Source organism: Cavia porcellus, unplaced genomic scaffold (genome assembly GCF_034190915.1).
Source record: "Cavia porcellus strain 051 isolate PalLab524CR breed Dunkin Hartley unplaced genomic scaffold, mCavPor4.1 scaffold_29, whole genome shotgun sequence".
NCBI lineage: Eukaryota > Metazoa > Chordata > Mammalia > Rodentia > Caviidae > Cavia > Cavia porcellus.
In genome coordinates this window covers 11,618,254-11,643,809 of record NW_026947512.1, presented here as the reverse complement: position 1 = coordinate 11,643,809, position 25,556 = coordinate 11,618,254, and the positions used below count along the sequence as shown (strand labels likewise).

At 38.4% G+C, this 25,556-nt stretch overlaps 1 protein-coding gene across 1 annotated transcript in view; it reads left to right on the top strand.

The window, feature by feature from the left end:
* Positions 1 to 534: 534 nt before the first annotated feature.
* Positions 535 to 25,556, top strand: part of Rabgap1l (RAB GTPase activating protein 1 like) — a 718,519-nt gene continuing 693,497 nt past the window's right edge. Inside the window, exons 1-3 of the mRNA XM_063240009.1 lie at positions 535 to 961; positions 2,211 to 2,298; positions 17,001 to 17,135. The gene's annotated coding sequence lies outside the window, so the exon portion shown is untranslated. The remainder of the gene's footprint in view (positions 962 to 2,210; positions 2,299 to 17,000; positions 17,136 to 25,556) is intronic.

The following is a 25,556-nucleotide window of genomic DNA, read 5'->3' as shown; positions in this document are numbered from 1 at the left end:
TGTGAGGGACTTGGTGCACAGAGAAGAAGAAACTTGGAAATTGTGGAACTGGAGCAAGGCGGGAACAAAAAAGTTTTATTGCTTATTTCACTATCCTGGTATAAAACAGCTGCCCGCATTTTAATTTGCTATTTTAAAATTTAATTTAAATTTTTATCACATTAGTGGCTACATATAGCTTAAAATTCAAATAGCTTTATAGGATTTGTAATGAAAAATGCAATCCTCAATCCTATTCGTCCCCTAAATTCACCTCCTCCCTCTATTCTCTGGTAATCACTATTTCATGTACTGCTTAGGGTTTCCTGGAGAGCCCAAATTAATAGGATATTGCTATATGTTGGATATATATATATATAATTTTATATATTTCATCTATTTATATCATATATATTTCTGTATTCCCTGCCCCTCTGTGTTACTTTTCTCTTTGCTAAGACAAAATACCTGACACCCACACCTAAAATAGGAAATACTTTGGCTCACAGTTTGTAGAGAGAAGTTTCAGGCTGTAGTCAGCTTGCTCCAATGTTGGGAGCCGTGGCACTGTCAAGTCATCAGACGCGGTGATTGCGAGGCCTGTGGGAAAGTACAAAAGCCTGGGCTAGATTACCCCTCTCATCGAGCCCGCCTGTGTGGCACCTGTTTCTTATCACCCCACTAAGTTCCCGCCTCACAGGGTAGTCTGCCTAGCTATTAATCCTATATATAGCCAGTGCCTCCACCCCCGAGAGAGAGAGAGAGACTGAAGCACGGAAGGAGCCGCGGAGAGCGGACCGGTAGAGGCTTCAGGGCAGACTGTATAAGGAGAGAATAAAGAAAAGCCTGACCACCGCCAGACCTTGTCGTGTGTCTTTCCTGCCGGCCGGGAGCGGACATCGACACTCCAAGGCAGGGAAGCATGGCAGAGGAGAAACAGTAATACAGAGCAGACAGGAGGCAGGAAGCAGCAGTGGCAGCAGTAAGCCTTCCTTTCCCTTTTATTCCATCTATAAACTATAGGTCCTTCGGGTGGTGCCACGCACACCCAGATCTATGCAAAATCAATTTAGTTATCACACACCCTTAATCCCAGTATCACACACCCTAATCCTAATCACATACCCATGATCCAGCCACTCCCAACAAAAGCCCCACCTATGAGTGCTTTTGGTGGCAGTGGTGGGGGAACCTAGTGAGAAGCCAAAATAGAAAGATGAATACTCAGTATTTTTAAAAATAACTTTTATATGCACATTTATCCACAGTTGAACTAAGTGAGAAGACTATTCTTTTTCTTTCTGGTACTATTAATTTTGCCTCAGTTAATCCCTAGTTTGCTTAGTTTGCTATACACTATGACAATTATCCTCTGAACTCTTAGAAAGATGTGTAAGTATCTGTTAGAACACTAAATGGAGCAGGTAATCAAGAGGACTTTTTCACCTTTTCTTTATTCAAATTTTAAGATAATTATCCTATAGTCCCCCAATGTCTTTTTCTAATCTGAATTCTACTACACAGTACTCTTCCAGGGCTTTGCTTCAGTTTCTTCTTTTTTTTTCTTTTTTTTTTTTTAATTTTACTTAAGGAGAAAAAAGAAAAAAAAAAAAAAAACCAGAAAAAGGGTACAAGTTAGAATTTCAGAAAAAATAAACAGTGGGAAATCACTAGTTAATTACATATTGTCATCTTAGAAATAGTTGTTCAAGTTACAAAATTAAAGCATATAGAGGGGACTTTCAAACAGTGAGACTGCAAGCTGCTTCAGTTTCAATTTGAGAAGCTCCTTTGCCTTGAGGCTTGGATGGACGCCGCCTCCTGGCTCTCATATCCCCTTACTGCAGTGCTCTTAGCCCCTCTCCCAAGAGCCTCATCTTTTCCTTCTCGGTTCTGCTGTGTGCCTTCCCTAACAGTATGCCATGAATGGTTCCTTTTGGTTTTAGCTTGAGTTCATCCATCTGGAGGAACAGCACCAGATCTGAGTGAGGGAGGAAAGTAAAGATGAAGAGCTGACTCCTTCGACTCCGTCCCTTTACCTGAAGCCACAGCCCCTGTCAGCTGCAGCCCTCTTCACAGCTGTATCTCTGGTTCTAGTAACTACTCCGTCCCTTTACTCCGCCAAGTCTTGGGCATTCCTCAACTCAGAGTGCTACACTATTGCTTGCTGCTTTCTCTAAACCCTGCAAATAATCCAAACCTCACAAAGTCCTTTATTAAACTCTTTTCAGTTACCTCGTGTGATGTGCCATCTGGTGCCTTCCCTCCTTCTGGTGACATACGTCCTCCAGCAGCTTTCTGAGAAAGAGTGCGTGGGAGGTAATTTTTAAAATATGTTACTTGTCTAAAAATGTCTTAATTCTACTCCTACACATAACCAATTGTTTGAGAGGGATGGGATTTTAGGTTGGAAATAATATTCTCTCGTTGTTCTTCATTTTTGCTAACTTCAATGATTACTATTGAGAACTCTGAAGACATTTTGGTTATTAACACTTTGTGTGTGACTTTTTGGTTTTTTTGAGACAAAGTGTTACAGTTTAGATTTAGAACATCTTCAAAAGTCTCATGCGTTCAGAGGGATGGCTTTCGAAAGGTACCTGGACTTATAGGGGCGCTCTAATCCTCTGTGGACTGAGTGATGAGTTTATAACTAAATGTGCTATGAGGAGGTAAGCCTGGTTAGAAGATGCAGATTCCTGGGGGTGTGACCTGGAACGGTGGATTCTTGTCTCTGCTACCTGCTGGCTTCTTTTCCTCCTCCTCTTCCCTCTTTTTCCTCCTCTTCTACCTCTCTCTCTCTCTGTCTCTCTCTCTGTCTCTGTCTCTCTCTCTGTGTCTCTCTCTGTCTCTCTGTCTCTGTCTCTCTCTCTGTGTCTCTCTCTGTCTCTCTGTCTCTGTCTCTGTCTCTGTCTCTGTCTCTGTCTCTCCTCTCTCCCCTTCCCTTCTCCTTTCCCTCTCCTCTTCCCTTTCTCCCTGGAGGCCATGAGGTGATCTGCTTTCCTCTCGTGTGCCCTTCCACAATGACATTCCTGTTTTGGAGCTAGACGACCATGAACTGGGTTCCCAGAAATCATGAGCCAAATTCAATTTCTCCTCTTTTAAGTTGTGGGTGTTGGTACTGCGTCTCAGTGACAGCAAAGCTAATATACAGAGCCTTATTTTGTGCTCTAGGTTGGCTTTGAGCTCACTAGGTAGCCCAGGCCGGTCCTGAACATGTGATCCTCCTACATCAGACTCCTAAGTGCTGGAATTACAGCATGTGCTCCTTAGACCTACTTCGATATTTTCTTTAGTGATGTCTTGTAGTTTTGGGGACAGAGGTATTACAGATCTTTATCGGATTTTTTTTTCCCATTTTTAAATATTGTCTAATGCTACTATTGTGAATGGTAAGATTTAAAATTTTTCAATTCTGATTATCTGTTGCTAGAATATAGAAATATAACTGATTTTTATATATTGATAATGTACCTTTCAACCTTGTGGAATTCATTTATCAGTTCTATCAGCTTTTCTTCTTGAAGATTCTGTAGGAATCTATTTAGAATTAGGTTGAATATAGTCAATGTTGGTTTAACTTCTTTTCCAATCTGGGTACAGAAAGGATTTTGCCCTGGATTTCTGCAGTGGTGGGAGGCTGGGAGGCGAGACCAAGGGGCTTTAAGGTGAGGTCTCTTCCCCCCGCCCCCCGCTAGGCAATTTGCCTGTGACACAAATAAGTTCCAATCGGCTTCTGGCCCATCAGTAATGCCCCCCTAAGGTACCACCCCAGACCAAAGCTATATGTATGCCCCCCACACCGCGTGTGGGGCAGAGAAAGCCAGGTCCCCTGCGGTCATGGAGTCTCTCTCCTCATCCTTAAAATGAAAGCCTTTTTACTTCCATATTTCCTGTCTCTCTAACCGTGCCGAAAAACCTATCAGGTACATTTTGTTAATTTTTTTGTCTTAATAAACTGGCTTAAATCTTTAATACACAAATAAATATTGAAATAAGTGATAAGAACTTACATTTTTGCCTTGTTCCTAGTTGTTAGAGAAATTATTCAGACTTCTGCCAGTAAGTACAATATTAGCTATAAATTTTAAGAGTTAATTTTTATAAATTGTGAAAATTCTATTCCTTTTACTACTAGTTAGCTAAGAGTTTTTAAAATTAAAAATATAATTAGATTTTTTCCAAAATTGTTCTAAAAGGTAATACATATATATGTATATATATATATATATGTATCCACATCCATTGAAATGAACATGGGATAGGTGCTTTTTGTTTGTTTTGAGTCTGTTAATATAGGGAATTCTATTGATTTTCAAATGTTAAGCCAGTCTTACATTTCTAGGAAAAATCTCACTTGGGAATAATATATTACCACTTTTGTACATTGTTGGATTTGGCTTGGTAGATTTTTAAGAACGTTTTCAGTTATGTTCATGAGGGATATTAGTTCTCCTGTACATGGTTTTGTTTGTGTATTGCAGTATCATTATTGGATTTTGTTGTCAGAATAATGCTAGCTTGTAGAATGAGTGGTCTTTTATTATTTTTATTATTTTCAAATTTTTGCAAGAATTGGCATAGCATTGGTATTATTTATTTCCTAAATTGTTGAGTTCATTAAAGAATTCAAATGGATTCTAGAGTAGTTTGATTTTAATGAGAAAGCTTGTAACTACAAGTGCAATTTTAAAAATTGAATTAGTACTATTTCAATTCCTGCTTCATTTTGAGTGCTCTTTTGTAGTTTATGTCTTTCCATAAATTTTGATCAGTGTTTTGGTTGTTTTAGGTGGGAGTAAAAAGCAAGTTTCTGTTGTTAAATTTTGATTGAAATAAAAAGTTCATGTTTTATATATTATACTCTATGTATAGTATATGTAAATAAATAGTACATGACATACTATTGTTCTATAGTAAATATATTTACTAGAATATGAATCATATAATACTGCTGCTTTGTGTCCTGCTTTTTAAAATAAATTTATGTACTGATCATCTTCAAATACTTTATATTCTTTCTTTGTGGTACTGGGATCAAACCCAGAGGCACCCTATCTCTGAACTACGTCCTTAACACTATTTTTTATTTTGAGGTGGAGTCTTGCTAAGGTGCCCAGACTTACCTCAAACTTGAGATTATTTTGCCTTGACCTCCTGAGTGGTTGGGAAGACAGGCATGTGTCCCCATGGCCAGCTTAAAACAGTTGCACAGTGTAGAGTAAAAGTGAATTTAAATATCTTTAAAATTCCTCATATCGCATACAATTAATACAAGCTTTACAAAATGTTCCTAAATGTGTACCTTTAAGTAAAGGCATAAAGTGTATTATCTAAAGTCCTAGAAATTTTCTGAAGCAAACATTTAATAGGCTGCCCATCTAACTCCTCACCAGGGATCTTGTAATTGTTAAGTACAGCCACGAATCTCTTGTGTCAAAATAGTTGATTAACACTTCTGTGCTGTGTAGTGTGGTAACTGTATCTGAGTATCTTGTCTCTAATGATTAAATGCTGCCACCTGGCCTCCTCCTCCTAGATCCTATTACTCTATGGACATCAGTGATTCCCAGTTTCACATGGCAACTTTTCTTGTCACCTACAGAGGACAGACAACACAGAGCTTTTTCAGGGTTTGATGGTTCCTGTAAACAAGGCATCTTATTAACTGATTATGAAGTTAATTCTTTTTTTGTTTTGGTTTCTTTTTGGTATTTTTGAGGTAGAGTTTTGCTATGTAGTTCAAACTGATCCTGAACTCTCTATGTAGTAGTCCAGGCTGGCCTGGAATTTGCAGTTATCCTCCTGCCTCAGCCTCCCAAGTGCTGGGATTACAGGTGATTGTCACCATGCCTGGTTATGAGGTTATTCTTGGTCAATTTGACTAGATTAAGAGATGCCTAGGAGGTAAGTCAAACACATCAATGTCACATTTCGTGATGTGCCTGTAGAGGTATTTCCAGACATCTCTGGCAGGTGGGCCAGCAAACTGAGAGACGGGAAAGCATCCCCTGCTGTTCCTCTAGAGAAATCTAATATACTACTTTTCCTATATGTTTTTGTATTATATAAATAATGTGATACCACATATTATAAAATATTTGGTCTTGAACTCATTATGTAGCCTAGACAGGCCTGGAACTTGTGGCAGTCTTCCTGCCTCAGTCTCATGAGTGCTGGGATTACAGGTGGGAGCCACTGTGCCTAGCTTCCAAGCAAAGGTTTAGAGTCACGTCCAAGGACTTAAATGAACATAGTAAATGTCCATATTTATATTGATAAATGCAGTCAGATCCAACCTTACATTTTTGCTCCTGTCTAACCCCTTTACAATGTACCGTCACTGTGCTCCCCAGTTTTCAGACAATACAAGTTGTCCTCCACTGCCATGTTGCTGTTTGTTTGTTTTGCATAGATAGTATTATCTCCCCTTCAGTAAACCTTGCAATTTCCCCTCTGAGTTATACTGCGATTAATTATTTTTATGGATTTAGAGCTCTTGTCAAGTCTTGATGTGAGTCTTGAAGAGATACATTTTTAAAAATTTGGATATTATCAGCACATAGACTATACTTAAGCCATAAGATTGGATGTAACCACCCACAGAGTGAGCATTGATAGGAAAGAAAAAGGGTGCAAGGGTAAGCCCAACATTCGGAGATCAAGTTGAGGAGGATAAACCAACAGAAGAACAAGTCAGTGAGGTGAGGTGAGAGGAAAAATTCATTCCTGGCAGCAAATAAAAAATGAGTTTCACAGAAAAAGAGAGACCAGTAGACCAAGAATTAAATGTTAGATTTGTCCACATTAAGGTTATTGGTGATATTTATGTGTGTGTGTGTGAGAGAGAGAGAGACAGAAAGAGAGCAAGAGAGACAGAGCCAGAGAGAGAGAGAGAGAGAGAGAGAGAGAGAGAGAGAGAGAATACCCGGGATTGAATGAACCGGGCCATCACACAGGCTTGGTGAGTGCTGTACCGCTGAGCCATGTTCCTGTCTCTTACTGGGCAATTTGTGCGGAGTGATGGGGACAAAGGCCTACTTGGGTTGTGTTTAGCAGAAGACATGGAGAGAGCTTGTCAATAGAAAATATAGGCAACATTTGTGAAGAGTTTGTTGAAACAGGAGAAAAGAAATGGAATAGAAGCTGGGGTGGGATGTCTGATAAAGGTAGGATCTCTCTCTTTGAGATAGGATTTTTGTAGCATGTTTCTATGCTCATGTGAATGATTTGGTAGAAATATAATATTTTTTTGATGGCAGACGATGAGGAGAGAATTGTTAAAGTCAAGTCCTTGATGAGGTACGATGAGCTGGAATGGGATCTAATGCTAAAATGGAGGGGCTGGCTTGAAAAAATGGGTGGAAAGCCAATTTCTGGGCATAGACATACGGTGAATATATGTGACAACAGTAGGAACTCAAGGAAATTTTCTCCTGAATGCTTTCATTTTTTGATTGACTAGGAAGTAATGTCAATTTTGTTTTTTACATTTTTTCTTCTTTTTTCTTTTTATCGGTACCGGGGATAGAACTCATGACTGCCTGCTTGCAAGGCAGGTACTTATGCTGCTGAGCTAAATCCCCAGCCCCAGTAATGTCAATTTTGAAAAAAAGTTTTATGAAATGTCACGAGGATTTTATTTAAAAAATTACAAAATTTATTTTACACTGATTAATTTTATGAAAGTGTACTTGTATTATATGCAGTAAAATCCACAAATACTATGCATGCAACTTGATAAGTCGAGACAGATGTACCTCCCATGTAACAGATAGCCCAGGCAAGAAAAACCAGGCCCCTCTCCATCCAGCTACAAATTCCCTCTGACCCCTCTCCATCCTGGACCCTCTCCTCATCCTCCCCACCCCTCCCAGCTAGCAAACCCCAGGTACCAACCTTTGTGATTTTTGTCACTATCCTGCAGTTTTATCTCATCTTAATCATCACATAAATTGTTGGAGAGCATTGAAGCTAAATACATGTTCAGGGCTGTGGTGTGGCCCAGGCTTGATTGAACTGAGAATGAGGAGGAACCTTAGGGGGCAAGATCGGCCACCTGGAGACTTTCTGGGGCTAGTTTTATTTAATTAGAATCATCTGTTGCCCTCCCAAGACCCTGTTCAGGTTTTTTCTATTGTTCACTCAACTCCTTGCTTGTTCTGATTAAATACCGGCTGCCTAGTGTCAGCTGGTGGGCCAGCTAGTAGAGTTATGAGCACTGCTGAGGATTTCACTTCTCCTGCAGCCCTAAAGACTATGCCGTCCATGTGTCTCATTCCTTTGAGCCTTTGCCTCACACATTTGGGGAACAGACCTCAACAATAAATGGAATAATATAGCATGTGGTATTTTATGTCCAGCTTCTTCTACTTAGTATGCTTTTGAAAGCAACCTTTTTCTTGTGTAGATCAGTGGTTCTCTTGTCACTGGGCAACGGTACTTTGTTGTAGGAATGTACCACAGTGTGCTTATTCATTTTCCTATTGATGAACATTTGGATTTCTTTCCAGTTAGGAGCTAGTATGAGTAAAACTTCCTATGAACATTCTTGGGCAAATCTTTCTGACAATTATTTTTAACTTCAAAATAAGTATGTGAGGACAGATTTTTTTGGGTGCAGGTTCATGTACCTGTCTTGTAGTTGTCTACTTGAGCCACCATTTGAATGACCCTAAAGTGCCAAATGGAACTTTCTCCAAACTCAGTCCTCCTTCAGTATCTCCCTTCTCAGTACCAGAACGGTTATCCATGCAGCATCCCTGCTAGCAACTGAGCAATAACTTTTCTTTTCCTTTTTGCAGTATGGGAGATTGAACCTGGGACCCTCTGTGTGCAAGGCAAACACTGAGCTCCATCCCTAGTCCTAGTAATCATGCTTAACTCCTCCTCTATCTCACCTGCAATGTCCAATCATTTCCCACATTCTGTGGATTCTACTTCCTAACTGTACTTTTGTATGTATCTTTTCAATCCATCTGTGTACTATAGCTTATTAACTGTATAGAAAAATATTTTTCAAAAGTTAAGTTTGATTACTGTTTTCCTAATCAAGTCTTCCATGAACTTCCTCGGCTTACCTTCACAATAAAAACCAAACACATTAGAATGCCTTTCAGTCATGTTCCAGCCCCAGCGAGCCTGCTTCCAAAGCAATGTCCAGACGGTGAAGATAGTTCTGTTCTTTAAATGCTCTCTCTTGTTTCTGAGGCTTACAAGAGTCTTCACTTTGACAAGAATATTTTCTCCCTTTGTCTTATTTGCCTGGTTAATTCCCAGCTATGTTTTAGGTCTCTGCTAAAATGTCACTTTTTCTGGAGCTGGTTATGATGCACATGTGTGAAATCTCAGTGCTCGGAGGCCAAGGAGGAGAATCCTAAATTCGAGTGTAGCTTAGGGAAATCAGCAATTTATCAAGATCCTGTCTTGAAATTAAAAAAAAAAAAAAACTTTTAGAAAGCTCAGTGCAAAGGCCCTAGGTTCTGTCCCCAATTCTACAAAAATAAATATGTTAAAAATTTTTACTTCCTCTGTCCTGCCATTTGTTCCTATAACTTCTACATAGTACAAACTTGATTATAATGACCTAGTTTTATGTATTTCTCATTAGCTCCAAGACAAGTGTTTCTCATTATTGAATTTCCAATACTTAGTGCACAGTAAAGACATAATGTGTACCTGTTAATTAATAAATAAATGACACTACTGAACTTTAGTGTTTACTACTATCTTTCACAACACAGCTTTCTTATTTGGAATTTTCATTCCAGAAGTTGAATATACATTCAAAAATTTTTTTAAAAAGAGAGACATTTTTATCCTGGAATTTCTTCATGTTTTCTCCTTCCATCACACATAAACACACTGATTCACACCTAAAAAATAGTTCAAATTAAAAAGTTTATCCACCCAAACTTTGTTACAAACTGTTACACTGAATGCTCTAAATGAAATCTACCTGATTTTTGATCATTTAAAAATTTAAATTTTTTGTTTGTTTGCTTTTTGAGATGCTGTCTTGCTATGTAGTTCAGGCTGATCGTGATCTCACTATGTAACCCAGCATGGCCTTGATGTCTATCCTTTTGCCTTTACCTTCTGAGTGCTGGGATTACAGGCGTGGGTCACCATGCCTGGCAGGCAACAAAATTGGATTCTAGGAGCTTTGCCAAGCAGTCTTGAGAAGCAAACAATAATCTGAAACATGAAATCAGTAGAAGATGCACTTAAGAACTGATCTTTTTCAGAGGTTTTCAGGCACCATTGACCTTAGCTTGCAGGTTCTGGAGACAGAGCCAGGAATGTAAACCAGAGGAAATAAAACATGTGTGTGTGTGACAGTTTATCATAGTGCTAAAAGTAGAGAGGATTATTAAGACCTTAAGGCAATTTAGTTTTTCCTCCTTCTTCATTTATAGCATATATATATGCTATAAATAATATATATATCATATAATCAGACAGAAAATTTGGATTTCTTTTGGCTTCACTTTCAGACCTCTAATTAGAGGCACAGTGATATGTCCAATATTAGAGTACTTCTCAGAGTCTTTTTTTCCTAGTTCTGCTGTACTGCAATAATTGGACATTACAGTTGTAATGTCATGGTTTTGAGGGATAGCAACTAACGAAATATCTGATAACCAGACAAATAGAATCCATGATTTGCTCTCATCTCAGCAATCATCGTGACTAGAACTCTGCCTATAGACTTTGTTCATAGGGACAAAACAGCCAGGAAAATGGACAGCTACTATGTTGCAATCCACCCTGTCCTTCCTCACTGAATTTTGGAAACTGTAGTCTCTCTAAGAAAGATGATAACCTCTAACAGTACTATAATCACTCTTCAGAGTACGACTTCAGATTTTGAAGGCTAACGAGGGTCAGTTGTTCAGTTTGTAGCTCTTTATGGATATGGGTTCTGATTCGTTAAGCAGACAATGGGTGGGTGGCTGGATGGGGATACCCAGACTTCCTACCTCCTGGTGGGTCTGTTCTACATCACAAAGCAGAGTATGGCTAGGTCACCAATTGGATTTCTTTGAATCCAACTCCATTAGCCTCATAAATTAGTCTAATTCCTTTTAACAAGAGCAGCCTGTTGTTTATACTCTGCATTGATATGAATTTTCTCATTTTTCTTTTAATGTTTGTATATGCTTTAGGCAGCAGTTGAGATAGGCTGAGTCGAAGGCTGCTAGCCAAATACCATTTAAAAGTGGAAATGCCTCATTGATTTTTATCGAAATTGCATCAGCCTGTTCTCATTTCTTCTGCCTCTGATTCTGGGATTTCCCAGGATGCTGTCTTTGGCTGGCTGCTCAGTCTGCACTCTTCTTCAGAGGAATAATCTACTTTACACCTTCACATCTGACACCTGGTGACCAATGATTCTCAAATGGCTGTCTCTCGGCTATGTTCTAACTTAAATAGTGATCCTTCCTTTCTTATGACACCACATCTCTGTTGACAACACAAAATACATATATCCCTGGTGGAGGTACTCCTGCCTTAATTGTTAAAACTGCTAAATGAGCAAAGACAAAATCAGGAAATAAATATTCTGTGCAAGGCCCATTATGTAAAACTTTTTGAAATACAGCCCTATTTACACTCCTTTGGTTCCTCCTGAAAAAAATTGAAAGGTTCAGAGCATTTTCCTTACCCTGTATGATCACACCCCAGCCTCACACCCCTGCCGGCTGTGTTTTTAATAGTTGTAGCCATGCCAGTATCCTACATAATCAACACCAAGTGCAAGATAAGACCTGTAAATCCAACTGGTGTCAGACTCTTAACCCACAGAGGCTTGTTTTTTTTATTTGAGACAACTCAGGATGGAAAACTCACATAGGATGCTTTCAGTTGCAAAGCAAATAACCAAATGATTTATAAGTTCTGAAGTTTCTCCCTCTTCCCCACTACTCTCTGGGGTTTGCATAAATACAGCTAAATATCTCATAAATTCATGTAGGGCAAGAGCTACCACATTGTACAGAGCTTTCCTTAAATAGTTGGGTTTTTTCTTCTTGAGTAAGTGGTCATAAGGAAGTGCCCAAGAGACCACAGGAGCGGGCTGTGGGAGTTGTGGCAATGGAATTGGAAGAACATGCTTTCTGGAAGAGTGTGAGCCACCTGCATGTATAACTTTCCTATTGCCTTGGACTTGCTTAGGTCTAGTCCGATTGACATTCTTTCCATTTGATGGCATGCTGAGACTTGACTTTATGTCTAGTTAGATAATATCAAATTCATGGCAGATGGGACACAAAATATCTCATTGACATGCATTCAATATTCAAGCCAAATTAATGAGGATTTAAGCAAGACTTCATGGACAATAACCACTAGTTCTGCTCAATAGTCAGGAAATTAAGGAGTAACAGGATTAAAAACTCCTGAAAAGGAGATGTAGGAACATGGTCTGAGGCAAGATCTTTCAGAATGGACCCAGAATGTTAGAATATTTATGTCCCATGAGATTGTTCATAGAAAGATGTCCAGTTCAGAGAAAGAGCTTAATAATTAGGTGGACAAAACGGCAGATACTATAGATGTCACTCAGCCTCTTTCTAGCCAAGGATTTGCTTAGTGAGCTCAAAAGTTGTTGCTTTATCTCATCTCTTCATCTCTTGTAGGGCTTTACTCAAATGCGAACATTTCCACAAGTCCCTCTTTGATTATCCTGTCTAAAATTGCAATTCCCTTGCTCTCCTACCCAATTTTGTCCCCCATCTATTTTTCTCCTCATCACTAATCATATTTACTGCCTGTCACTTTCAACAGAATTTGTTTTCCCTGCTGTTAACTCCCATGGATAGAACAGTGCCTAAGGCATAGTAAGTGCTCAACAAATACTTGTTATTTTTGAATAAAGGAATATACTCATTTTAAAATCATTTTTATTTTCTCTACTTTTTATGTTATATATATGTATATAGAGTTGGTGTTTGTCATTGTGATTTAGCCTAGAGATCATGTGATGGGATAATATAGGATTAGAGGAGTCATGTAAATCACCAAGGATTGTAGACTTGAAGCTGGAGACACTAACAGTGCCCTATCTGGTGAATGAGGATGTGCGACAGTGTTTTTCCAAGCCTGCTTTGCTGTTGTGTGGGAGTTTGTGGCAGCAGTGTTCATAGCACTTTCTATCATATCTTGTAAAGACACAAATGAGGATGTGCAGAACTGCTTCAGAAAGTGGTAAGGGATGATAGCATAAGCATGTTTAAAACAAAGGGGAATGTTATGGTTTGTATTTAGATGTCCCCCCAAAGCCTCATCTGGTCATAGGTGAGTCTTTCCAGAGGTGGCTGAATCTAAAGTGGGTGAAGGGTGTGATACTGGGATTAAGGGTGTTTGGTACTGGGTTAGTCCACTAACTGGTTTACTGGTTTATTGTTGCTGTGGGTGTGAGTAATGGGAACCCCACCTGTATATGGGTGGCACCACTCAAAAGACTTGTAGTTTGGATGGGATAAAATGGGACCAGAGGCCTTCAGCTGCTGCCTGCCTGCTCTGCCATGAACTGTGGCTCCTCTGTGACGGTCCTATGCCAAGGCACTCCACCTTGCAGCCAACTGATGATGGACTGAAACTTCTACAAGCTATGAGCTGATAATCTTTTCTCCTTAAACTTTGAGTGTCAGGTATTTTGTCTCAGCAAACAGAAAAGTAACTAAGACAGAGATTAATAGCAATGTATCTTTCACATTAATTAAAAAATTAAAATGTAAACATTTATTGTATTTTTGATTACCCCCATAGTTCATTAATTAGTATTGTGCTTTACTGTACCCATATTTTAATGGGTCTCCATCTTTGTGTGGAGTAGTATGGCATTATTTTCTCTTTGCTAGAACAAGAGGAGAACCATTTTAGCCTGTGATGTCTTCCCTCTGATAAGTCTGGTTTTGATTAAATTCCTTTTTATTCACTAATCTCTCAGATTAACAAATTGAGGTTTGCAGTGAAAAAGGTCATGTGCACTTAATTTTGTTCACTTCTGAAATTCCACCAAAACATAATAATTTTTTTCATTGTGGGATATCAAACCCAGGGCTTTGCATATGCTAGAAAAAATTTTTTGTTTTGTTTTCAGTAGTGGAGAGTGAACCCAGTAGGCCAGTGTTCCATTGCTAAGCTACATCCCCAGCCCAAGGAAAAAAAATAAGGTCATAAACGGACAAGCTAGGAAACAGGAAAGTTAACAAAATCACCAACCTATAGGAAGCTATGAAGAAGGTTGATTGATGGTTGACTACTGACAGCAGTTGAGAGAGTGTAAAATCTTAAATTAGCTAGGGAAAAGTCAAGAACAAAACTGATTAGTTTTGCAGAAATGCTCAAATGACCAGGATAAAGGAAGAGCAATACTTCTGGCAATGAATAAAAGGAAGAACATTTTTTTTCTTCTTTATTTCTTTCTTCCTCTTTTTTTGGGTCTTTTTGCTATGTGGTTCAGCCAGGCCTTGAACTTATTTTGTAGCCCAGATTGGCCTCAAACTCACAGCAATTCTCCTGCCTCAGTCTCCCAAGTCTCTATATTATAGACATATACCATCATGCCCAGCAGAAGGATCATTTAAAAATGAGAATTTGTTAAAAGGAAATAGTTAAATCTCATCTCTCACTCCATGCTTCTGATGGATTATCTACCTGTTTCCACAAAACACTGGAGACATTTTTGGAATGCGTAAAGCAGTGTCTTTGGGTTGAGGTTGTTGGTCACAGTTAACTGGGTATTGCACCAAGTGCGGGGGAAGGTGAGTGTGTGTAGAAAGTTGACTCTGAGGTCTTCCTACTACATTTGGCTCTGAAACACTGGCAGCCAGGCCTAGACCTCCTAAGTAGGAGACAGGAAGTTTTGTTAATAGGGTTCAAAGTAGTTGAAAAAGAGAGTGGAATGTACCAATTCAGAGATTGCTTAGAAAATGACTCAACCGTATGATTTTATAAGGAAACTTGAGATGACATTATCGCTAGGATCTGAATTTTTGTGCCTCCCTCAAAATTCATATGATGAAAACTACTCACTAATGTGATAAATATTAATTGTTAGGCCTTTGGGAGGTGATTAGGTGATGAGAGTGGAGCCTTCACAATTTGGGTTATTTTCTTCAAAAAAGAGGCCTTGGAATGCTATCTTGTTCTTTCTGTCATGAGTGGCTACAGGAAAATGCTATCTATGAACCAGAAAATAGTCTTTGTCAAGCTCTGCCAGCATCTTGATCTTGGACTTTTTAGCCTCAGAACAGTTGGAAATGAATTTTTGTTGTTTAAAAGCTACCCAGTTATGGTATAAACTGGGTAGCTTATAGCAACTCAAATGGACTAACATACATATGCTTAGACCTTTTTATCAGATTTTAGTGTCTTACTCTTAAATATGACAAAAGAGGCAACTGAAGAAATCCTATAACAGAAAGACAAAAGTCCAAAGGAATTAACACAAGAAAGAACATTTGAGGAAATAGATAAGGAGAAAAAAATCCTCAAGTACAAGAGAAGATACTACATTCGTGAAATGAGATATTATATAAAAATAACATTTAGATAACAGAAAGTATTGTTTGGCATTGAAATTTTAGTATATTAATGAAAGACTCATAGAAGAGCTGGAAGATTCAGTTGAGATATCTTTCAGACAGTAGAGCAAAAAATTTGAGGACTAGAAAATAAGAGAGGAGAGAGAAAAATCCAGAAAACCAGTTGAAGAGGTCCAATAGCTGATTCATAGGAGACACAAAGAAAAGAAAACTGTTAGGAATCCATTAACAAAATAACAAAAAAATTTCCCCAAACTGAAGTTCTTAGATTTTTCAGATTGAAAGGTAGCACAAAGAATGAAAAAAAAAATACCAAAAGAATGAAAAACAAATACCAAAACATCAGAGATAAGGATATCATACAAATGTCGAGACACAGAGAGAGAGAGAGAGAGAGAGACAGAGAGAGACAGAGAGACAGAGAAAGACGGAGAGAGAGAGGGAGAGAGAGAGAGAGAGAGAAAGAGCCCTCATATAAAAGACAAAGCTCAGGAATCAGAATGACTTTGGACTCCTTAATAGCAATATTGGAAGGCAAAAAGCAATGGGAAAATGGTCTCAAAATTCTGATGGAAAATTACTTCCAACATGGAATTCCATATCTAGTGTGAGTGTGAAAAACAGAAAGGAGGAGACATTTTCAAACATGAAAGTTGTCAAAAAAGTTTTCCATGTATCCTTTTTGAGGGAGTTAAAGGTCATATATCATCAAAACAGGGGATATAAACTAGAAAGAGACTCTGGGGTGAATAGCTATGGAACAATTTAATGTTGGGGTAGGCCAGAGGCCCTGGGACAGAATTATTTGGAAAGATAAAATTGATGGAATACATGATATGAATGTGAACCACTGGTAGAGAGCTAGATTGAATTAGGGATTATAACAGTAAGTAAACATGCACGCACATTATTAACTCCAGAACAATTCTGAATGAAAGGAAAATGATTATGGTTGACTACATTATTTTGTTCTAAAAGCATATATAACCATAATTATATATGCTTTATTTATGTAAATAAAGTTCTATCACTATATTGTGATAAGAATGAGACCTACTGTATATATGCTGTGGTATGGTGATCAAAGCAGTAGTGAATGCCTACAATTAAAAGATAAGAAATAGCAGTACAAGCATGTTATTCACAGTACAACTAAACATAATGTGAAGAGAACAGAGTTGAAAGTAGTTGCCTTTCAAGACAGAGAAATGATGTTTTAACATATCTTATATAAGTTGTTGGGTTCTAAAAAATAAGAATGGAAAATTAATTGATAAGCATGGTATTTTAGAGGCATTATTTAGGACTCTGCAAGAGTGATTCTTGGTTTTTGGGTTTTGCTTTTTTTGGGTTTTTAACCAGACCTTGTAACATAGTTCTCTTAATTTTAAAAAAACATCGAACCCTTTATAGTGTGTGTCAGAAGTTTAAGGCTGTAAAAAATCTTTTTTTTTTTTTGGTATCAAGGAATCGAACTCATGACTTTGTGCTTGCCAGGCAAGCACTTATGCTGCTGAAATAAATCCTCAGCCCTTTAGGATGAAGAATGACTTCCATGCCACTGAATGGAAATCTGAATCAGCCGATGTTCGCGTTGGCAAGGTAAGTAACTTCTTGTTAAAGTGTTAACGTGCCACAGCAAACACTTTAATTAGTTCTTGCTTAGGTTTACAAAGTTATGAAAGTGAGGGATGTATGTGACACTTTGTTCTGTGTAACTGAGTATTTTCTTCAGGCTTTTAAGAACTAGAAATCTTCCCATCCCCTGAATTCTAAGTTATCATGCTTTTGGCCCCAACCGGTGGGGTTTGAAGATAGGAAATCTGCAAGTGTCATCAAATGGTGGTGACTAAACAAAAAGGGGACCACAGGTTCTTTTTGGTAGAGAAGTTCTTCTGCGGCCCCAGCCCACCCCCGCCTAAACCTTCATGTCACTGTAACTTGGGGGCCTCCTAGTACTTGTGGGGATGAGGGCTGGGTTGAAGTCATTCCCCTTTACAGTCAGTTACTGGCCAGATAGGTGAAGGTGGAACTCCAGTATGGCGTCTTTTCTAAGTGCCTAAGTAAACCAGGCTTTCATGGATTTTTGTGATACTGGTCACATCTAGAGTATCCCAGAGCTTTGCATGTATTAGTCTTAAGAAAAATTAAGTCAAGTTTTTAGACTCAGCTAATGTATAAATATTCCCGAATGGAATACTCTACTTTCCTAATGAGATTTGCTGGTTCTGGTGCTATTACTGCCCTCTGCCCTCCCTATCAAGAAATCAACTAGCTGGGCATGGTGGCACACACCTATAATCCCAGCACTTGGGAGGCTGAGGCAGAAGCATCACTTTGAGTTCAAGGCCAGTATACACTAAATAACGAGATCCTACCATAAACAAACAAATGAAATCAATCATGCTGCAGTTTAAGCAAGCCCTGCCTGCAAACCAGTGCAATGCACAGGCCACCATTGCCACGGGGGACAGCAAGACCCCAGCCTTTCCCTGTGAGTCAGCGCCATTTGTGAACTGTGGGGAAGGAGAACCAGAATTCACCAAGAAGCAAACCCTCCCTGTGAACCAGCACCATGCACAAGCTACTACCAATTGGAGGACAGCCAGATCCCAACCCCTTCTAGGGTGCAGGCTGGGAAACAAGAAGAGCCTATATTACCTCCCTCCAGCACCCCCAGCACCCCTTGTAAGGGACCAGCTAATCCAGAGAAACACAGACTGCAATGATAGCTATCAGGGTGAAATGTAATTTAATGCTTATGGTGTTTGGTGTTTCACTGACTTTGCAGGTCTAGGGCTGGTAGTCTGATCATCTGTTCAGAGGATAACAGTTTGCAGTGTGGCATCTATGGGGGAATCACCTTCTAAAGGTGGTAAACATTGTTATTTCCCTATTATCTTGTTTTGCAGTCCTGTATCATTTTAATTGGTTTGATGGGTTGGGTTTTATTCTGTTTTGTTTTGTTTGATTTCGTTGTATCCAATGGCATGGGCAGCTATTTCAAAGATAACAAGATATATTATGGTGGCCATTTTGGATTCACTATTGTCTTTTCTTTCTTTCTTTCTTTTTTTTTTTTTTTTTTGAGACAGGGTCTTGATTAGCAGTTCAGGCTGGCCATGAGCTCACTTTGTAGCCCAGACTAGTCTCGACCTTGTAAGGATCCTCCTGCTTCAGCCTTCCAAGTGCTGGGATTACAGGAGTGTGCCACTCATTACACCTGGCTTTTCTTTTTTTATCTTTAAAGAGGGTAAAATTAAACATAACAAACAGAACAAAAAGATCATAAGATAACAATGTAAGGACACAGAATTCAAAGCAAGACAACCGGAGAGCTTCACTATCTGTCATACTGTCTCTTGTTTTCTTCCAAACAGTTGTCCATATCTTCACATACAATGAATTCATACAAAACAAAATAGTATAGAACTGATCAGAACAGGATGATGAAGGCATTTTAGATCTTCAAAACTAGACAATAAGGAAATCAACAATGGCTGCCGTATGTCTCTCATTCTCTTCAAAATATATGTTCATACCTTCATTTATGTTGAAATTAAACAAAACAAAACAGACTAAAGTCACTCTGAACAAAGAATAATAGTATTGCTGGATTTCACATCATAATGCTACAGAGTCAGCACTGGATACCTTAGTGTCTCTTTTTCTTTTCTTTCTTTCTTTTGAGATAAAAGTCTCACTATGCAGTCCAGGCTGTCCTTGAACTCACAATGCAATCTACGATGAGCTCAAACTCACAGTTACCCTCCTGCCTCAGCCTCCTGGGTACTGAGATTACAGGTGTGTGCCACTATGCCCAGCTGTTCTCTATTTTCTCAGTTAACTTTATTGAGTATATTTTTGACGTACATAATGATCACATTCATCATAGGGAATTTGTATAATATCTTGTACTGTATCTTATATCTTAATTCTTTTTTTCCCATTCTCCTTCCTTCCCTTCAATCCTTCCTTGCTGCATTTAAAAAACTTTTTTTAACCATTGTTTTCCTTCTGTTCTTTTTAACTTTTTAATCTCTATCCTCTTCCTTCCCTCCAAGCTCCCTTTCCCCTTCTCATTTGAACATTTTCTCCCCACTTCCCAACAGCTATCTTCCATTAAGGTCCTTATTTACCTTTTGGGTTTGCATATTGTTCTTGTTTGTTTGTTTGTTTTGTTTTGGTTGAATTCATGACCTCGTGCTTGCCAGCCAGGCACTTGTGCCATTGAGCGAACTCCCCAGCCCCTGCATGCTGTTCTTTAACAGTTACATAACTACATTTACTAGCTATATTACATTCTTTAGGAAAAGAATCCAAGAGATTGCCAATGTCATCCAGAGATCAGACAGCAGTGCCTCTTCAGATCATTTGCCCTCGTCCAAATTCGTGTGATAAATACACACAGAGTAGGTGTGAGGAAAAATTAGAAGGATTTATCCCACTTGAAATTAACAGGCAATGTAGTTGTCTTCAACTAAAGTGTTGATGGATAGAATACAAAAACTGGTGTGTATATCTAGCTTTCTCTTTGTGGAAAGATGTTTAAAAATAGAAAGGAATTCTATTTAGATTGAGACAGTGAAAGTTGAGAAATTATAAGAACTGCTGTAAAACAGTAGGCTTGAGGGTTTTTTTTTTCCCTACTTAAGAGCCAAAATTATGGAGCTGCCAAAATAACTATCTTGTCTGCTTGTATATCTGGTTCTTGATTAACTGAATAGGCACCCTGCCCTAGCAGTTTTTAATCTATAAATTCACAGCTGTTGAGAGTTAATATGAGATTACCCAGACACTATTTAAAAGGCTGGAGATCAAAAAAACAAAGGAGCCACTTTAGAGGCAGTATTTTAGTCCTTTTCTAGTTCTTAGGTACTTGGTACTTTCACTATGTAGACAGGGTGTATTTGTTAAGCAAATTTTCAACATGTTCTCCTCCATTTGTTCCTTCTCCTTATAACTGGAGTGTATGATTTAGGTCTCTAATAGGGCAATTATTTTAAGTGAAATAATTCTATTATTTTTTTATCTGCTGTACTAATGGTTGCCTCCTCTATGGAGTCTATCTTCAACCTCTTAGGTTAAAAAACAAAATGAAACAAAGCAAAGCAAAGCAAAATAAAACATCAGGGGGCTGGGGATTTAGCTTAGCGGCATAAGCGCCTGCCTTGCAAGCAGGCAGTCATGAGTTCAATCTCCGGTACCGATAAAAAGGAAAAAGACAAAAAAAAATAAAAATAAAAATAAAACATCAGAAGAACATCTCAGCATCCTGGGACCATAAATGGATTTCAGAAAGCTTTTGAAAGACTAGAGTCCTAGAAACAGTAAGTACAAGAAAATCACATTAATAATTACCATTTAAAAATCTGCTATACAGAAGATAACCACAGACTTAAATGAACTTATCTGTTAGCTTTTATTGTTTTAAAATTGATTTTCAGAGTACTAGGGTTGGGGGGTAGCATAGTGGTTGAGAGCTTGCCTAGCATAAAAGGCTTTAGGTTCATTCCTTGGTATAGGAAATAAAAAGACAATGAAGAAATAGAGTTTCGGAGACTTTTTTTTTGTATTGGGGATTGAACTCACAACCTCATGCTTGCCAAGCAGGTTCTGATGCTGGCCACTGAGCTAAATCTCCAGCCCACAGAGACATATTTTTAAGATAAAATCAAAGGCAACAGTCTGCATTTTAGCACTAAATGCTGTAAGATACCAGGCACAGTGGCACATGCCTGTCATCTCAGCACTCTAGAGGCTGAAGCAGAGAAGGATTGAAAGTTGAGGCCATCTTGGGACTAAGAAAACATAGTCCTTCTAACCTTTGCTCGTCAAGATTGCTCCATTTCTATTATTTACTCAGAAAAATATTTCCCTTATTTCTCTTCAATAATTCTTGAGAAGGAGAGTCATGCAAAGGTTAAAGTATTTGCCAAGAAGAAATGGATTTTAATGGAAACCTTTTATCTAGGACAAATCTTTAGAGGAACAGTAATGGACAGTGTGTTCTGTGCAACTCTTTAGCCTTCATATTTACTGTACTGTGGTCAAATGGTTTGAGCAAAGGATTTCGAGCCAGAGTTCACGCATATTTTTCTTAGCTGTTTATTTCTGTTATAGTGATCTTGAGCAAACCCATTAAGATTTATTGTTTTGTCTTAAGATATCAAACTATAAAACAAATATGCTGTAATTAATCAAAGGCAATTTTTACTGATAGATGGTAAAGAACAAAATTCTCCTTTTACCATTCACAATGTAGTTTGAGAGGTTGGCCTTTCATTTAAATTCTTATGTCTCAATTTCCTCCATCTATAAATGATATTAATGCCTGCAACAGTCTCAGTTTCGTCAGTCTGTAAATGATAATGATATCTGGACTGTCTATCTCAAATTATGTGTTTGGCAGCATTTTAAAAGCACAGTGTTATTATCGAATTACATCCCTCAGCATTTTGTTAGATTTTTTTGCTCATTTGTTTTCGAGACAGTTTCACTGCATAGTTCAGTCAGGCTGGCTTTGAACTCATAGCAATCCTCCTGCCTCAGTCTCCTCTGAGTGCAGGAATTACAGGCAAATGCCAGCACACCTGGCTATTTAGAGTATTTCTTAACATACAAATCTTGATGGCAAGCAATGGAAATGGCAGCTGACATACTTTCTCTGCCTTCCTTGCAGTAAGGGTGCAAGTATGTGACCTATGCATTTCAAGCAGGCATCTGCACACGAACTTTGACTCAGAGCAGGAGATAAGCAACTCTCCCGGCTCCCCTCTGCCTTTTGCCCCTGGAAACAGTAGAGATTACTGCTGCTTGAGTTCCCAGTGTGGAAGAGACCAAAGGGCAGATTACATGCAGAGTGTTGAGGTCTGTGGTACCACTTACAGGGAAACCACAGCACTTTCCAGGTTTTAGCAGAGCAGGCTGTGAATATATGGAAAAAACAATCTCAAGAAAACTAGGGAAGTTGGTCACATTACCCAATTCTCTGCATCAGATCAGTTCTGTGGGTAGTTCATTCCCATTGCTTCGCCTCAAGGCTGATTTTTTCCCCAGCCCTTTGAACAATTTTGTGAGCTACTCACTATCCTTTAAAAATGTGTAGAATAATTCAATATCTGAAATGGCCCAAATATTTGTTTCTCTCTCCCCCTAATAATTTTAATGTTCAAGCATAATCAGCGATGTGATGGTATTAGGAGGTGGGGCTCATATCAAAGAAGCCCCAATAAGCTACCTTACCTCTTCCACCTCTTCTGCCGTGCAAGGACCCAGGGGCAAGGTGCTGCCTGTGAACTGGGGAAGGAGCCCTCACCAGACACTGAATCTGCTAGTCCTTTCTTCTTGGACTTCCCAGCATCCAGAACTATGAGAAATAAATTTCTGTATGGTGCCTGGTCTACGGTGTTTTATTATAGCAACCCAAATGGACTAAAACAATAACCTTTTAATCAACTAGTATTCCATTTAAATCAGGCGGTGTTGGTCTCTATTATTCCCATCAAGAATCCTGGCTAAAACAGACACCTTTATGAATAAGCAGTTTTGCAACCTGTGCCTCACGATGACCCTATGAACCATAATACCATCATTCAGTCTATACAGTTATTGCAGGCCTGTTTGATGTTAGTAGTTTGAAAGATTCTAAAGGAGCATCATTAATAACTGTTCTTATTTATTTTTGCAATCCCGAGATACTTCTGATGGTCCAGACTATTATTTTGTTGATGATAGGATAAATGTTGACAGAAGATAAAATCACTTAAAAGTAAAGTTGTTGACAGAAATCTTTGGTTTTTCCCATCCCATAATCCCCACACTTATGAATGTTTACTTTTCAAGATAAATAATTGTTACCCTCAAAGACATAGCAGAAAGTGAAGACTTAAAATCTCACTGAACTATAGGTCTTGTAGCACATGTAGAAGTTCTTTGTCATTTTTCCAGGTAATCAAGCAACCTCTTGAACACGTCCCTTCTCAGGTGCTTCACATTCAGGACATCTTCATATTCCAGTACCTCGATTTTCTGTACTTTAGAGAAAAAAAAAACTTCAGTGAAAATATCCCTGTTCATGGCCAGGCATGGTGGCACATGCCTGTAAGCCCAGCACTCAGGAGGCTGAGGCCAGCCCGGGCGACATAGCCAAGTTAAGGATCAGACTGAACTACATAGTAAGACCACCTTGTCTCAAAAAAAAAAAAAAAAAAAGATATTCCTGTGCATAAAATGGTTATTAAAATGTTATTATATGAATAATGCATCTTTATTAAAAAATAGAAAATATGGGACCACAAATGGCACAAGCATGCATAATTCTGTGACTGCTAATATCTTGGCAATCCTTTTTTGTTAACATTTATGTCTCTTGCTTTAAAATTTGTGAGTATTTGGGTTCAAACTATATACATTGTTTTAGAATCTGTTTTATTGGTAGTATTGTGAATGTCTTAGTTACTTTTTACTTGTCACTGAGACAAAATACCTGATGCCCAAAGTTGGGAAAGGAAAGGCTTATTTCTTGCAGTTTTTGGAGGTTTCAGTCCATACTCAGTTGGCTCCAAGGCAGGGCAGCATGGCGGCCCCCCAGTTCATGGCAGCTGTAAACAGCAAGGTGGAAACTGGCAAGAGAGACACACTTCCTTCCTGCCATTACGTTGTATGCTGGCTCCACCCCTATGTGGGTGTAGCACTCACTCCCCCAATCCAAGCACTAGACAATGAACCAATCACAAATGCACAATGCAAATGCATGAGGCCTGGGGGCAAGGGACATAAACCATAACAGTGAATTTCCTTCCAGATAGATATAATTTTAAATGAGTCCAAATTTCACTACATATAAATATATAACAATGATGATTTTTTTTTGATACTGGGAATCGAACTCACAACCTTGCACTGGCCAGACAGCACTGTACTGCTGAGCTATATCCCCAGCTTTTGTTTTTGGTTTTTTGACACAGTTTCATTTTGTAAGTTAATTAATCAAAGACACAGTTTTTACTGGTAGATGGTAAATTCTCCTTTTACTATTTATGATGTGGTTTGAGAGGTTGGCCTTGTCGTTTAAATTCTTATGCCTCAATTTCCTCCATCTATAAATGATATTAATGCCTGCAACAGTCTCAGTTTCAAGGCTGGACTTATAGTGACAGTGTAGCCTGGGATGGCCTCAAACTCATGGCAATCCTTTTGCCTCAGCTTCCTGAGTGCTAGAATTACAGGCATGTGCCACCTTGCCTAGTTTAATAATGAATTTTGTCTGACAGTTTTAGCTTTTTTAAACAACACTGTTAAAAATCGAATATTTATCATTGAGCATTTTCCCAGTTATTTTTCAAAAATAAAATTAGGAGTAAAATGTCTGTACCAGATGACATACTCATCTTTCATTTTCTTCTTGAATCTTGACAAAGTTCCCTTGCAGGAAAGTTGTGCCATTTTATGTGCCCACCAATCTCAATGAGAGTGTCTACTTGTACTATTGACAACATTGAGTATTGTCATCCTTTTTAGCCTTTATTAGTTGATAGGCAAAGAGATAGTTTATTGTTTAATTACTAGTGAAGCTAAACATTTTAACATATTCTTGAGCCTTGTATTTCTTCTTTTGTGAATTATCTGCTCCTATCAAGTGCCCATTTTTCTTCATTGGGGACATAGGAAATTAACCACTTAACTGTATACTGAAACTGAGAGAAGCAAACTCAAATTCTGAAAGCAGTGATGGCATCTCTCAAGAATTGTCATGAGGTCTATAATCATCTACCTACTAGGGTTCTACAAATTACTTAATTTCTGGCATAATTTTCTGATTTCCTTTCTTTTACTCTCAGAAGTCCTTAGATTTTCCAAATTAATTTTCTTTTATCTCAAAAAAAAATCATACTCAGATTAAACTATTTTCAGTAATGGATACTTGGGAATTTATACCATATGTAGGAACAAATTAAGCAGGTAGCACCAAAATACAATTTATAATAATAATATTTATTTATTTATTTATTTTTTATTGAG